This window comes from Bactrocera neohumeralis, unplaced genomic scaffold (assembly GCF_024586455.1).
Source record: "Bactrocera neohumeralis isolate Rockhampton unplaced genomic scaffold, APGP_CSIRO_Bneo_wtdbg2-racon-allhic-juicebox.fasta_v2 cluster09, whole genome shotgun sequence".
Taxonomy (NCBI): Eukaryota; Metazoa; Arthropoda; class Insecta; order Diptera; family Tephritidae; genus Bactrocera; species Bactrocera neohumeralis.
Genome location: NW_026089622.1, coordinates 2891619 through 2903938, shown reverse-complemented (window position 1 = coordinate 2903938; position 12320 = coordinate 2891619).

Below are 12320 nucleotides of genomic sequence, written 5' to 3'. Positions count from 1 at the left end.
GTATTTTACAAAGAAGCTGATGCATGCTCCTCATCCTGTGTTTGAATAGCTCGGCGAGCAATCCATCGGCCCCCGCCGCTTTGTTGTTCTTCAGACGGGTAATTGATATTCGAACTTTTTCATGGTCGGGCAATGGAACGTCCGATCCATCGTCATCGATTGGGGAATCGGGTTCGCCTTCTCCTGGCGTTGTACTTTCACTGCCATTTAGCAGGCTGAAGAAGTGTTCCCTCCGCCGTGTAGCCGCCGGATTTTTTCGTAGAATTTTCGAGCAATACCCCTGTCGCCCAGCTTATCAAGCTCTTCATACTCACGCATTTCGGTCTCTTTCTGCTTGTCTACAAATGCGTCTCGCTTCCCTCTTCAACTCTCGGTATCTATGCCATCCCGCACGTGTTGTGGTCGATCGAAACGTTGCGAGGTAAACAATCTGTTTTCTCTCCGCTGCAACACGGCACTCCTCGTCGTCCCAGGTGTTTTTTTGCATTTTCCGAAAACCAATGGTTTCGGTTGCAGCTGTACGAAAGGAGCTTGAAATGCCGTCCCACAGTTCCCTTATACCGAGTTGTTGACGAATGCTCTCAGAGAGCAGGAGTGCAAGCCGAAAAGAAAATCGTTCGGCTATCTGTTGTGATTGCAGCTTCTTGGCCTCGGAGAGCACGCACATCTATAACACTGGAGAAGTGTCTTCCGTCTATCACAACATGATCAATTTGGTTGGTGGTATTTCTGTCCGGAAACAGCCAGGTGGCTTGATAAATTTTCTTATGCTGGAATCTAGTACTACAGATAACCATATTTCGGGCCCCGGATCAGCCTCAACCCATATGGAGATGCTTCATCGTGGAGGCTGAATTTATCGACCGTAGTGCGACAGATACCTTCTTTGCCCACCCTGCCATTAAAGTCGCCAAGCAGGATTTCTATATAGTGGCGGAGGCAGTTTTCAAGTTCCAAGCGCTCATAGAAAGCATTTTTGGTCACATCGCCCTTTCTTCCGTCAGGGCGTAGGCGCAAATCAGCGATATGTTTAAGAACTTCGCTTTGGTGCGAATTGTAGCTACTCGTTCATCCACCGGGGTGAATGACAGTACTCGGCGACGGAGTCTCTCTCTCACCGCGAATTCCACAGCAAATTTGCGCTCCTTTATATGGCCACTGTAATAAATGCCACAAGGTTTTACTCGTCTCAGTCTTTGTCTCCTCCATCGCATTTCTTGGACGGCGGTGATGTCAGCCTTTATTTTCACGAGGACATCAACCATATGGGCAGCGACACATTCCCAATTAAGGGACCGGACATTCAAGGTGCGTGCCCTCAAATCATAGTCCTTAATTCGTTTGCCATGGTCGTCATCAAAATGGCGGTCACTCATTCGAGACTTTTTGTTTCTTTTCATTGGGTGCGTTTTTTTAAGCTACCTAAAGGATACTTGGTCAGAGACCGGAAGTGGTGAGGTATTTGAGCCCTTTGTAAAATAATCGTTTCTGGCCACTCCCGAGTAAATGGCAATTAGAGAACTTTCCTTACTTGCGTGAACTTTTACACATGACTCCATGCTCTAAATCCACATATGTATCATTAATTAAAAATCTTTTATTATAATACACAAAGCAAAATTTAGTAATAAAACTATGTGAGGATATCAACTTTTGAATAAATTAATAACATATCAATTATGATTGTAATCTTTTCACACTTGATGTTGAACTCTTGTGCAGCATTTGTATACTTTTGCAACAAGTTGCTACAGATATCATAAAATGCCTGTTCGTCCGTCTGTACGTGCAAGCTGTAACTTGACATATTGGATTAATGTAATTAGCTCAGACCTTTCTATGCACCCAATATAGCCTACATATATATAATATTCCCGACTTTACATTTGACTTTAAACCCTCTAGGTAGTTCGTCAAAATGTGTCATATTTTAGAGAAATGAATTAGGCCCTTTTTTTTTAAATTATGTGGTTTAGCTCTGAATCAAAATGCAATTGTTGTAGATCTTCGTCCAAATAAATAATTCTCTTCCTTTAACTTCTTCGCTTGATATTAATATCTCATTTGAGATACTACTTTTGATTCTAATGAAGACATTCTTCACACACATTCTTCACACCGTTGTTTTTATCGATCCTATTAGGAATTCTAAACTTATTCCATAATATAAAAATTGCCAGGCATTTGAACACACCAAGAACTTCTGTGGCAAAATGTCAAAGTGCGTTAAATGCGGTGGTAAGCACAAAACCATCGAGTGCCAAAAACTTGAAGAAACAAAAGGTTTCCAAAAATTTGCTCAGTACATCAAATAATCCACCCATTGGTAACAAAAGGACTGACAACAAGTAGAATCGTGTACAGACGAGTAAGCTCACTTTTTCTGAAGTACTGAAAAGCAACTTAAACGTGGTGAACGAAAAAAACACAAAGATTACCGAAGACCTACTAACTCAAATCCTTGAGATGTTAAATAAACAAGATAAATTCGATATCGATCTGTGCAGCCGTTTAGATAACCTCGAAAAAAATAAAAATAAAACAAATTCTAAGGCCTGAATGGTGCTCTCCGAATTATGACATGGAATGCAAATGGACTATTAAAGCACCAAGAAGAGCATCAAGAGAAATAGATGTATGTCTAATATCTGAAACTCATTTTACGAGACACAGCCATATAACTTTCAAGAACTACGATGTCTATCATACAATCGACCTTAGTAATTGAGGGAGGGGAGGCACTGCTTTTATTGTTAAAAACAGCATTAAACACTATGAGGATGAAAAATCAGTACGCACAATATTCAAACCAACACAACAATTGAACAACTAGAGTTAGAAGTTAACACATTTACGAAAGAAATTCAACAAGCAGCTTGGGATAATACTCCGGAGATAAAGCGAATAATTATAGGCTCAAATTACTCTAAAGAAAAAAAATCCACCTAATTAAGAAAAGAAAGTTTCGACGGAAATGGCAACAAACCCGCTCACCACTCGACAAAATCAACCATAATAAAGCAATTGCTGAATTAAAACGAGAAATCGCTCATATTAAGAATGAGTCAATTAATAAATATTTATCTCAACTATCCGCTGACAAAAAAGATGATTACTCACTCTGGAAAAGTACAAAGTACCTGAAACGTCCAAAAAGCCAATTTGTACCACTAAAAATTGCTTCCAATACATGGGCTAGAAGTGATTGTGATAAAGCTAATGCATTTGCAAAACACCTAGCTGAAACCTTTCGTCCAAACGAGGATAGTGAAATCGTGTTCTTCTGTAATATTTAACAGGATCATGCAACAATCCCAGCAATCACCATTTGTGAACTTAAAAGTGAAATTAAAAAGCTTAAAGTTAAGAAAGCAGCTAGCTTCGATTTAATTACAGCTGAAGTGTTAAAGCAGTTACCATACAAATGTTTACGGAAGCTTGCCTATCTTTTCAATACAGCAATTCGTCTGACACATTTTCCAAGCCTTTGGAAAGTTGCCGAAGTTGTTAAGGTTCCTAAGCCAGGAAAGGATCCTGACGTAATCTCGTCATATAGACCAATTTCGCTACTTCCACAAATCTCAAAACTTTGTGAAAAATTAATTTATATAAGATTAAAATCTATAATCGACGAAAAGAAACAAGCATTCAACAATAGAACAAATTCACAGAATAACATCAGAAATAGAAAAATCCCTGGAGGAGATTGCACAAGCATTTGACAAGGTATGGCACGAAGGTCTTATGCAAAAGCTAAAATCATGCCTTCCGATTGAGTATTGTGCTCTTTTAGAATCGTATATCACCGTGAGATTTTTCCGTGTAAAACAAGGAAATGAATTCTCCAAACTAAAAGAAATTGAATCAGCAGTTCCTCATGGAATTATCTTAGGTCCACTTTTATATATTCTGTATACAAGAGACTTACCATTAACACCAAACAGTATGACTGCCACTTTTGCTGATGACACCGCAATAGTAAGCGTCAAAAAAACAGCAGAAAAAGCTGCACTAAACCAAACCTGCAACATGCAATCAACTCTGTAGTAAGTTGGAGTAAAAAATGGAGAATAAAACTAAACGGTGGCAAATCGGTTCATGTAAATTTTACAAACAAAAGAATCACTTATCAATACGATATGCAAATACAGCTAAATATCTTGGCATCACGCTCGATGCTAGATTACGTTGAAAAGAGCATATTAAAATAAAATGGATTGAACTTAATCTGAAATTGTCGGAAATGAAATGGTTATTTGGGCGAAGGTCAAACCTGTCCATACACAGCAAATTACTTCTTTATAAACAAATAATCAAGCCGGTATGGTCATATGGTGCGCAACTATGGGTATGTGCCAATGATAGCAGTATTAATATAATATTATACAACCAGAGAACGTCTAATATAGAGAAGGTTCAACCAGAGAACTTAAAACATAGAGAAGGTGCAAATTGAATTCTGTATGATGTTCGATTGGACGGTTAACAGAGCTTATAAAATTGCGACACGGAATTTCACCATTCTCGCTGCTATTTAGCAGAATTGAGCATGTGCAATGGCAGAAATATGTGTAAAGCGTCTGAATTCATGCGTGAATGAATAAAGAGAAATGCTTTGAAGAAAAATATGCAAAGTCACACAACGAATGTAGAGAAGCATTCTCTGAGACACATATGCGTGATCTTGTATCATATGAACCATTTTTTTCAGAAAAATTGTAAAAATTTTAATTTTTTACAAAATCGTAAAAAAATAGATAAAAAATAATTAATTTTATTTTTTAATTTTTTAATTATTTCAAAAAAGTTATATTTATTTCGTCTATTGCAAAGCGAAGATGTGTCAAATGAACTTCATTTCTTAAAAAAAATTAATGACCTTCATGAAATATGCATATTCGCATTATTTCGTTATCATTTCCATATTTGTACCAATAGAATTTCTATGACACATGCATATGTGCATGTGTACATACTTACATATATTATTTCTTTGGCACATTTGTCTGTACGTTTACGAAAGCAAATGCGAGCCATATACATACATATGTACATATGTACATTCATAATAACAAGTGTCGCACGCTTCTTTCGTATCTCCGTTGTCACGGTCAACCAATGGCCGAAACTTGCGTTTTGTCAAAGAGTCAAGTGCTGAACAAATTGAGCACGACAGACTGCAAGCGACATCTGTCAAATACACACGTTCTTATGGACACAGTTATGTAGTTGTGCAGCTGGCTCAATAACTGTGTCCCTAAGAACGTGTGTATTCTAATATATTCGTTTGCAGTCAGTCGCGCTCATTGTGTTCAGTACTTCTATGTGTCGAAACACTGACGCGACGGTAAAGCGCCACAACATTGTGTTGTTGGTAGAAAATCCGAGCTGTGCCGAAAGAAACTAACAAACGATCACCGATTGTTACCCCTTCCCTTGCTGCTCGAACAGCGTCGCCCACAAACCAGCGTAAATATGTATGAAGATGTATGCGCGTGCATACATATCGACGCAGATTTTTGCGAGTCACGGAAAAATATTTTAGACAAATATTGTAAATCGACAACGGCTATGTTGCCACTTTTGTCACTTCTTTCTGTGAAGAATCATCAGAAAGTTATTCAATTTATGATTTTTAGCTTTTTCCATCGTCGCGAAAAGACGCTTGTAGGCGAAGGCATGCTCGGGGAGATGTTACGGCGTCTGTTTTTATGAATGAAGCGAGGTCGCTTGTGGAATTTGCGCCTGCGTTTATGAATGAAATCGTTTTTGTTGTAAAATTTACTACATTTGAGCTTCGCCAATTGTATTGATAAGTGATAAAATCATGATTTGAATTTCTGAATGCGCACATGCGTATGCATGCAATCATATGGGCAGATAATAAGATTAATATGATAGACGATATATTTATGTATGTATATATGCATTGTTGTGATAAATTCAATTTCTATTACAAAGAAACATAATACAAAAATATTTATTAGCATAGTATATTATGTAAAAATCAAATTAAATTATTAAATATACAAGTCTAAATTGACTGTAAATAGTACTATGCATGCATTCATACAAAATTATACTCATATCATAATTATTACATGCCAATATGTAAATGCCGACGGCAAAACGCAAAAGCATACATATTTGCATACATTGCGAAAGCAAAAATTGAACCATGAAAATATCACAATGCTGTTGTTGGGAGTATCATAAGGAGCATGCATACATATTTATGTCTCTTCATATTCTTGAGTATGTGAGAGAGCTGTATTTGTATACATTTTTCGCTGTTAAAAATGGAATATCAAAGAACTTATTTTTCTTCAATATTCCCTGATTGCGCATACATGCTATGGCATCATAAGCCGTACGTATATATATTATTTCTCTTCATATTCTCTGTTTGAATATGTGGAGAACTGTTAAAAATGTTAACATTTCACAGCGTGAATTCTGTATTTGTGTGGTGAGATTCCGTGTCGCAATTTTATCAAATGTTCGCTGTCGAACCTGCATCTTCCCTATGTTTTAAGTTCTCTGGTTGAACCTTCTCTATATTATACGTTCTCTGGTCTGTGTCTATATTATACGTTCTCTGGAGAAGGTTCATGATTAGGGATTTTTCACTTTTGGGATATTTATTGTTTTGGATGAGCGTGTTTCACCACACCACAGAAAAATTATGCTATTTCCGATGTTAAGGAATGTACGCTTACAGAATCGCATATTTACAATGCACCAACGACTCTGCATATAATTTATATACATACTTATGTATATATGAATATGTTCTATATACATCTTGTTTAATCCAAACAAATACTCCTCTGCATTACTCCCACAAATTACATAAAGTAATAGAGGCGTAATGCAGAGGAACATCAACCGCCCCAACTTCACACAACAGGCGAAGAAGGAAAAACAAAAGGAAAATAACTTTCCCGCGCTTTTTCCCTTAAGGCATATTATTATCCCGCCAACACAGGAGTGAATATCGAAAGCGAAGGTGCGCCATAAAATAAAACATTTATTCTCAACTACAACAAGTGAACTATAAGTGACATAGAAGTGAACAAAATCAAGCGAATTCTATAATTACATAAAGCGATACAAGCGAACACGGACAACAAATTTACGTTTATTACAATATAGTGAACACGGAAAGTGAAAGTGTGTCATCCGGCCATATATACATAAAGGAAAAAATTTGGTACCTTTTCTTCAACAACAGCCCCTTGATCAACAACAACAACACAGGAATCAAAATCCACAACAGCAATCGGCCCCCTACGTCGACGTACCCCGACATTTTTGGTCCTTCGAGCCGAATAATTAAAAGAAAAAGTCTTCGTGGGAATTTTACCAACAACATCGTTGGAGTTCCAAAACCAAACCCAAAAGTTAAAAGAGTGCACCCAGCAAACAACAAGCCTGTAAGCTAATCAACAAATACCCAAACGAATAACTCAAACCAAAAACAAAACGAAACTAACACAAAGCGGAAAAACTGTAAGTGCGACCCATATTTTTTCTAAATATTATTATAAAGTGCAAATCATATTTGTTAAAAAATACCCAATTGTCAAATTGTGTTCTTAAGCATACTTAAGCATAATTTATTTGTTCTGTCGGGTTGACAAAAATTTGATTTGCACAATTTAATTATATATACATACATACCTGCATATACTTACCCAAGAGAAGAAGTGCAATAATAAAATATATGCATATATTTTGCCGTCGGCTATTGCATTCTTCTCGTTAAACTAAAATTACATATAAATAAATATACACTCGCTAATACCTACGAATAGCGCACCCATCCGCATTATATTTGTTGGTGACGAAAATTGCTACCCAACAGCACGTCAAAAGACAAATACCCAGAAGGAAATTAAAAAGGTGACCCAGTAGGGAAAAGTGCAAAACCCTGCAAAGTTTTATTTATCGATTTTTTTGCTACGATTCATCGGAAATTTAATAATTTCATAAATATTAACAATCGGACACCATCGAGATAAAAGCGACAAAATTAATTTGAAATCTTGAAAATAAATAAATCACTATACAAAAAGTTTTTAAAGTTTGTTTTCTTACATTTTCGTAACTCTACGCGACTTATTTTGCTTGTTCAACCCAAAGATCAAATATATCTTACCCAAAAATGGAAATGGAAGATTTCAAAATTACAAATACGGATTTAATTGAATTCGTTGAAGACCATCTTCAGACCCAAAATGAAGATGAATCGGTCTATGCCCTAGAAATTAAAAGGGTCGAACTAAATTCGCTTTATGAATAAGCAAAGCGCTTATACGATGCGATTAGAAGAGTTTCTCGCGAAAGTCATGAAACCATTGATTTCTTTAAAGTGAAAGAAAAATACCAAAAAAGTTATCGAATGTACCTCTCTTGCTTAGATCCCATCAACGAAGATGTGGATACGCGTAAAACACAGGTGTCAACCCAACCCATTAAGGAAAGGACTTCAGAAGGCACAATGATGGATTTCGCTCCTGCAGTTCACCTTCCACCATGCGACACCGACATCATCACAACTTGGCCCACCTTTCGGGATATGTTTACAGCCTTGTTTATCCGTAACCCAAGGATTAGTAATGTTGAAAGACTCTTTCACCTAACTCAGAAGACCCGAGGAGAAGCAAGAGAGGTTATTAAAAACGCACCCTTAACAAATGATGGTTTCATACTCGCCTGGAAAAATTTAGTCGACCAATACGAAATCAAGAGGTTGCAGGTAAACACCCAATTAAAGACCCTTTTTAACCTACCCCAAGTAACTCAGGAAACAGGTTGTGCTATAAAAAGCTTAAAACGCTCCGTTAATAACGTTTTAACCAATTTAAACAATCTTGAGATTGACACACAAAGCTGGGATCCGATATTAATATATCTTTGTAGTTCAAAACTACCTAAACAAACTCTCGAAACCTTTGAATATACCTTAGCAGATAATTCAGATATACCGGCGTGGTCAAATTTCGACAGTTTTTTAACCCACAAATACAAAACTCTCGAATCTGTTGGAAACTTCAAAGCTTCAGTAGCAAAATTACCCCCATTCCACACCGGTACAGTTAAAAGAACAGATGAAAAGAAATATAACACTTTTCATGCAAACGTGGCTGAAACGCCAATTGCTAGACCCTCTAACACCCAAAGAAATAATAATTTCAACTTTACTCAAAATAATATAGATACAGAAAGCTGTAAGCTCTGCAAAAAGCAGCACCCTATTCGAGAATGTCCCAAATTTCTCGCAATGAATGTAGAGACACGTATCTCCACAATCAAAAAATATGGTTATTGCTATAACTGCTTGGCCATTTCACATAGCTACAAGAACTGTGTGAGTAAATTCTCGTGTCGTAAGTGTCACAAAAAACACAATGCTCTGATACACAGAGAATCCAGCTTTCGACCTGAATCAACTCCGGAAATACCAAACGTCACTAGTTCGAACCCTGAAACGCTTCAAGTACCATATTACCCACCCAAAGCACAAATACAAATCGGCAAGCCTACACTACAACTATACAGTCCACTATATCATCAACCAAAGACCCACCCAACCCAAGTAGGAAGCAGATATTACTCGGTACTGAAATGGTTCAAGTAGAACATAATGGCCAGCGGTTTTCCGCGAGAGCTCTTATTGATTCAGGATCGGAAGCCACATTTATATCTCCAAGACTTCAAAGAAGTTTGGATATACCCACCCACTCTATATCTGCCCAAGTGACCGGACTAAACAATGCAGTTTCAGCAACACCAACGAGTATTTGTGAAATCACGCTTTGCTCACCCTTAAACACAAATTATAAGCTATCAGCACAGACATTTATACTAAATAGCCTAACTGATAATTTACGCTCATACCCCATAGATCCAAAGCAGTGTCTTAAAAATCTTGGATTTACATTAGCCGACACTCAATTTCACAAACCCAGACCCGTGGATATACTAATCGGTAGTGATATCTATCCAAGTATTTTACTCAATGGAGTAAAGAGAAACATACTAGGTTCACTCTTAGCTCAAGAGACAGAATTCGGATGGATATTGTCCGGACCCATCACCCAACCCACCCAAAATTCCACCATAGTTTCATTTCACAATAAAGTGAACCCTGATAATCTACTCACACGTTTTTGGGAGGTGGAGGAAATTCCAAAGGAATCCGTAGTTTCCAAATCAGATCAAATTTGTGAGGAAATTTTCCAAAAAACTACCCGTCGTAATCCAGATGGGCGCTATATAGTAACCCTACCCTTCAAAGAACCTGACAATATTGATATCGGATACTCTAGACATATAGCGTTAGCCCAATTCCTCAGAAATGAACGAACTTTACTTAAAAAACCCGAAGTGAAAGCAGAATATGACAAAGCAATTATGGAATATTTGGAACTCGGACAAATGAAGAAAATAGAATATGACCCTTCTGTTAAAGCGACCCAATATTACTTACCACATCACGCAGTCATTAAACCCGATCGTATAACGACGAAATTACGTGTGGTATTTAATGCATCTTGCCCCACGTCATATAACAAAAGCTTATATGACGTCTTACATATCGGGCCTACTTTACAGAAAGACCTTGTCATTCTGATCACAAATTGGCGACTCTTCCAATTCGTTTTTAATGCGGATATTCAGAATATGTACCGGCAAATACTCGTAGACCCTAATCACACTCGGTTCCAAAGGATATTATTTAGGAAGTCCCCGGATGACACAATAGAAGACTTCGAATTGCAAACAGTCATGTTCGGCATAAATTGTGCGCCGTATCTAGCGATCCGTACCCTCATGAAGCTAGCCGATGATGTTGAAGAAACCCACCCATTAGCAGCCCAAATACTTCACCAGGAAATGTATGTAGACGATGTTTTAGCTGGAACACATGACCTGACCACGGCAAAGTCAGCACGAGATGAACTCATTTCCGCTCTGAAGTCCCCAGGATTCGCTCTGCGAAAATGGACCTCCAATGACCCACACATTCTGAAAGGACTTCCACAAGATCATCTTTTAGAGACGGAAACACTCAACCTTTCGGAACCCGAGAACATCAAAACCCTGGGCATTCGATGGAACTCTAAAAAGGATTAATTTTTCTTCCTCGTCAACCCAATGGAGAAAAAAGAAGTTTTATCAGCCATAGCAAAATTGTTCGACCCAGCCGGTTGGCTTAGTCCAATAATAATTATGCAACAAATATGGCTAGATAAAACTGACTGGGATGAAAGCCTGAAGCCCCTCACCCTTCATCGATGGAACAGCTTCGTAAAGGATTACGACAACATAAACAAAATTGAAATACCCAGATGGACCCATTTCAACCCAACAGCCACCATTGGATTCCACGGTTTCTCTGATGCTTCAGAAAAAGCATATGCCGCGACACTTTATATAAGGGTTTTAGTTGGACATAAAATATGGACAAGTCTCTTAGTGTCAAAAACAAGAGTTGCTCCCATTAAAACCGTATCCCTACCCAGATTGGAACTCTGCGGAGCGGTTTTACTGGCTAACCTTGTTAACTCTACCCTGTCCCAACTACACCTAACCCAATATAAAAATTATTTTTGGACTGACTCAACCATAGTTCTCGCTTGGTTAAACAAACCACCCTATTCATGGACCACTTTCGTTTCTCATCGAGTAGCTGCAATCACCGGGAAAGTGGGAGTCGATAATTGGAGTCATGTGGAAAGCCAAGACAACCACGCAGACTTGGCAAGCCGAGGATGTACACCCACCGATCTATTGAATTGCAACCTCTGGTGGCATGGACCCCAATGGCTACAACATGAAAAGGAGCATTTTCCAGCATCGGAGAAAACATACAACACTACCGTGGAATTCAAACCCGTTAAGACGTTTGCGATAACCACCCAAGAGGATATACTCGAAAGGTTTTCCCCATTCCCCAGAGCTATTCGCGTTATCGCTTACCTATTCAGGTTTTGCGCAAATGCCTCACCAAGGAGGCGAGAAATTGATTACTTAAACCACGAAATAACCCCGGAAGAGTTCAAAACAACCCGAATGAAGTTAATTATTCACACCCAAAAAACACATTTCCGAGAAGAATATGATGCATTGACCCGTAAAACCCAATTACATAAGAAAAGTTCATTATTGACTTTAAATCCATTCATTGACCCTAAAGGAGTTATGCGAAGTGACGGAAGATTAAACAATACCGCAGCGCTATCATATAATGAGCGTCACCTTATCTATTACCCTATAATAGTCGTATATCAAAATTACTAACTCAATTTACG